Source organism: Dicentrarchus labrax, unplaced genomic scaffold (genome assembly GCF_905237075.1).
Source record: "Dicentrarchus labrax unplaced genomic scaffold, dlabrax2021, whole genome shotgun sequence".
Classification (NCBI taxonomy): Eukaryota; Metazoa; Chordata; class Actinopteri; family Moronidae; genus Dicentrarchus; species Dicentrarchus labrax.
Window position 1 is genome coordinate 4668096 of NW_026136711.1, and position 4639 is coordinate 4672734.

Consider the following 4639-nt stretch of genomic DNA (forward strand, 5'->3'; position numbering starts at 1 on the left):
TAAACTTGGGAAGACCCCTGTATTTTTTCGATTGAGAGCAGCTAATGGTTTAGAGATCCCCTACATTAGCTACGCAGAGTTACACTTTGAGGTGGAGGGCATTAACATACCTGGGTGGGGAGTTGTTGTTGCGAAGGATGAACACTGCACACACCCGCTCATTATAGGTATGAATGTTGTGACTGCCTGTCACATGGAGGAGGAGCCTGACATGATGGCATTAACTTGGCCTCTAGCACCACTGTCAGGAATCTTGGAGTTATCTTTGATCAGGATTTGTCATTTAACTCCCACATAAAGCAGACCTCTAGGACCGCCTTCTTTCATTTACGTAATATTAGAAAAATTAGACACATACTATCACAGACAGATGCAGAAAAACTAATCCATGCATTTGTTACTTCAAGGCTGGATTACTGCAACTCTTTATTATCAGGTTGCCCCAATAAGTCCATTAAAACGCTCCAATTAATTCAGAACGCTGCAGCACGAGTACTGACAGGAACTAGAAAAAGAGATCACATCTCTCCTGTACTAGCTACTCTGCATTGGCTCCCTGTAAAATGTAGAATTGAATTTAAAATCCTCCTCCTCACCTATAAAGCTCTTCATGGTCAGGCCCCTTCATATCTTAAAGAGCTCATAGTACCATATTACCCCACTAGAACATTACGTTCTCTAAATGCAGGGCTACTTGTGGTTCCTATAGTCTCTAAAAGTAGAACAGGAGCCAGAGCCTTCAGTTACCAAGCTCCTCTCCTGTGGAACCAGCTTCCAGTTGTGGTTCGGGAGGCAGACACCCTCACCACATTCAAGAGTAGGCTTAAGACATTCCTCTTTGATAAAGCTTATAGTTAGGGCTGGATCAGGTGAGTCCTGAACCATCCCTTAGTTATGCTGCCATAGGCCTAGACTATCGGGGGATTTCCCATGGTGCACTGAGCTACTCTCTTCCTCTCTCTTTCTGCACTCATTCATGTCCCATTAATGCATGTTACTAACTCCACTTCTTCCCCGGAGTTCTTGTGCTTTCTCGTCTCGCAGGTTCTCATGGATCCTGGTGGAGCCTCCTGCCATGGTCCTGCTTGACTGCCACTGCCAATACTGTTGTTGCTGTGCACCTGTCTGTCTGTCTGTCTCTTGCTCTCTCTCTCTCTGCCTCTCTCTCTCTCTCTCTCTCACCCCAACTGGTCGAGACAGACGACCACCCACCTAGAGCCGGAGGATCTGTCCTAGGTTTCTGCCGTTTAACAGGCAGTTTTTCCTTGCCCTTGTCGCCAAGTGCTTGCTCATGGTGGTACTGTTGGGTCTCTGTAATTAATGTTAAAGAGTTCGGTCTAGACCTGCTCTATTTGAAAAGTGTCCTGAGATAACTTCTGTTATGAATTGGCGCTATACAAATAAAATTGAATTGAATTGAATTGAATTGAATTGAATTGAACTGTTGGAATGCCCTGTTTAAATGGCCCGCAGAGTCTGTTTCCTCCCCATCACAGCTGAAGAATCCGAGGGTATGGAGGGACGCCTTCGCTACCTGCCGACATGTTGAGGTCACTACGGCAGAGGATGGGTTGCTCGGATATGTGCAGCCAGCTCGCCGGAGCAACATAAGGGTCCCCCAAAAGAGTGAGGCGCTAGTGTGGGGCCGGGGTCGGATGGGCCCACGAGGAGCAGACTACTGCACCCTGCTGGAAGCACTACCAGATACCAGTAACGTAGGCGTGGCCAGGACGCTAGCAGTGGTAAGGAATGGCAGAGTCCCTGTGCGTATCTGTAACCCACACCCCTACAGTCGGTACGAGAAACTGGGGAAGCTGTACCACATAGATGAAACTGATGTGTACGGACCTCGTGATCTGAGCTTGTCCCTGGAGGAGGATGGAGCTGTTAAAGTGGCCTTGGTGGATGCAGCAGTGAACCCTGGAGAGAGTGAGCTCCCACAGGAGGTGAGAGATTTAACTAACAGACCAGATCTGCCTGAAAATCAACAGGAGAAGTTGCGTGCCCTGCTGCTCAAGTGGGAAAAAGTATTTGCCAAGCATGATGAGGACTTTGGCCGGACAGACGCTGTGCAACACCAGATCCGCACTGGCGATGCAGCAGCCATCAGGGAGAGGTATCGACCCCTTCCCCCTCTGATGTAGAAAGAGGTGAAGTCCCTGTTGTCAGATATGCTTGAGAAAGGAGTGATCGGAGAGAGATGTAGCCCTTGGGCTGCACCCATAGTCTTGGTAAAGAAAAAAGACAGTAGTTGGAGATTCTGTGTCGATTACAGAAAATTGAATGCAGTGACCCATAAAGACGCCTTTCCTTTGCCTAGGATAGAGGAGACACTGACCAATTTGAACAGAGCGGAGTGGTGTTTTATGGGTTTCTGCCTGCAGCCCTGCCCATGCCCCTGCAGGATGGAGAGCTGGAAGCAGCACCACAACGCTCCACTCAGCCTAATTTTGGCCAACCGCCAGAAAGACACAGAGACTGAGTTGATTTTTAAGTTGCAGGGACTGACAACGTCAAACAGTGGGGGGATGTCGCATGGGTAAAGTAAGATTTTATTGTCTGTCTTTTTAGCTCCCAGTGTGTTTTTAATTTACAATATTTCTGATTTTAGTGTGTTTTTATTTGTGTTTTATTGCATGTATTGCACACTGGGAGTGTATTATGCTTTTATTCTGAAAAGCCCATGCGGATGTGACTCCCTCCTGATAGCTTGAGGTCAGCGCCCTGAGGAAGACGACGGTGCGGTGCAGCGGTATCGAGAGGCCGCAGGACCGAGTATGGATTGTATCAACGCTTTCTACGGTGACGGAGCCACTTCCGCCGGCACCCCGAGTGTGTGCTGCAGCCCCTGCCTTTGCAGGTAAGACTCTAGACTGTTTTATTAGACTCCCTCGCCCCTCAGTTTTTAGCTTCCCTCATTTCAACGCCCTTTTATTATTTGTCTTGCCATTTTTAGTTTTTTACCTGTGTTTTTAACCTGATTTTATTCTGTAATAAACATCAGCGTTTCTGCTCTAGGATCTGTGGTCTTCTTGGTTTTAGCAACTGCTCTCTCGCCTGATTTTAAACCATACAGTCATTTTTAATACACCTTTTATGAAAATAACAAACATACACCATAGCCCCTCCACACAAAGATAATAAGCTAATGTGCATTAATACAACACATTGAGACGGATGCAGAGACTGCGTTAATGTAACATGTAATGATACATGGGTCTGTATGCATAAAGCAGACCTCTAGGACTGCCTTCTTTCATTTACGTAATATTAGAAAAATTAGACACATACTATCACAGACAGAAGCAGAAAAACTAATCCATGCATTTGTTACTTCAAGGCTGGATTACTGCAACTCTTTATTATCAGGTTGCCCCAATAAGTCCATTAAAACGCTCCAATTAATTCAGAACGCTGCAGCACGAGTACTGACAGGAACTAGAAAAAGAGATCACATCTCTCCTGTACTAGCTTCTCTGCATTGGCTCCCTGTAAAATGTAGAATAGAATTTAAAATCCTCCTCCTCACCTATAAAGCTCTTCATGGTCAGGCCCCTTCATATCTTAAAGAGCTCATAGTACCCTATTATCCCACTAGAACATTACGTTCTCTGAATGCTGGGCTACTTGTGGTTCCTAAAAGTAGAACAGGAGCCAGAGACTTCAGTTACCAAGCTCCTCTCCTGTGGAGCCAGCTTCCAGTTGTGGTTCGGGAGGCAGACACCCTCACCACATTCAAGAGTAGGCTTAAGACTTTCCTCTTTGATAAAGCTTATAGTTAGGGCTGGATCAGGTGAGTCCTGAACCATCCCTTAGTTATGCTGCTATAGGCCTAGACTATCGGGGGATTTCCCATGGTGCACTGAGCTCCTCCCTTCCTCTCTCTTTCTGCACTCATTCATGTCCCATTAATGCATGTTACTAACTTCACTTCTTCCCCGGAGTTCTTGTGCTTTCTCGTCTCGCAGGTTCTTATCGATCCTGGTGGAGCCTCCTGCCATGGTCCTGCTAGATTGCCATTGCCAATACTGTTGTTGCTGTGCACCTGTCTGTCTCTCGCTCTCTCTCTCTCTCTCACCCCAACTGGTCGAGACAGACGACCACCCACCTAGAGCCGGAGGATCTGTCCTAGGTTTCTGCCTTTTAACAGGCAGTTTTTCCTTGCCCTTGTCGCCAAGTGCTTGCTCATGGTGGTACTGTTGGGTCTCTGTAATTAATGTTTTAAAGAGTTCGGTCTAGACCTGCTCTATTTGAAAAGTGTCCTGAGATAACTTCTGTTATGAATTGGCGCTATACAAATAAAATTGAATTGAATTGAAATTGAATTGAATTGTATCAACAAGGTTCCTGACCTTGATGAGGCCCGCTGCAATCAGGATGAAACTTTTGTTTACATCTTTTTTCATGCAACACATGACATATATATCATTCTCACTCACTAATATTTCCAATCACTTTGCCATTTTCTTCAGTGTTAAGCTTCCAACAATAAAACACCAAACAGAGATGTTTTACATCAAAAGCTTTGGAGCTTTGTGCTTGTAAACACAGACATATTTTGTGGGCAGAGCCTAACTTCAGAAAGAGACAGTAGGCAGAGGATGTCATGCCACTCACATGACCTGTGATGTATACATGC

The 4639-nt window shown here is 45.9% G+C and overlaps 1 long non-coding RNA gene across 1 annotated transcript; it reads left to right on the plus strand.

Annotated features, from left to right (window-relative positions):
- Window positions 1-218: 218 nt before the first annotated feature.
- On the plus strand, window positions 219-4320 carry LOC127371883 (uncharacterized). The gene is made up of 2 exons (XR_007886466.1): window positions 219-869; window positions 3794-4320. It is a non-coding gene; the product is annotated as an uncharacterized LOC127371883 (long non-coding RNA).
- The last annotated feature ends 319 nt before the right edge of the window (window positions 4321-4639 follow it).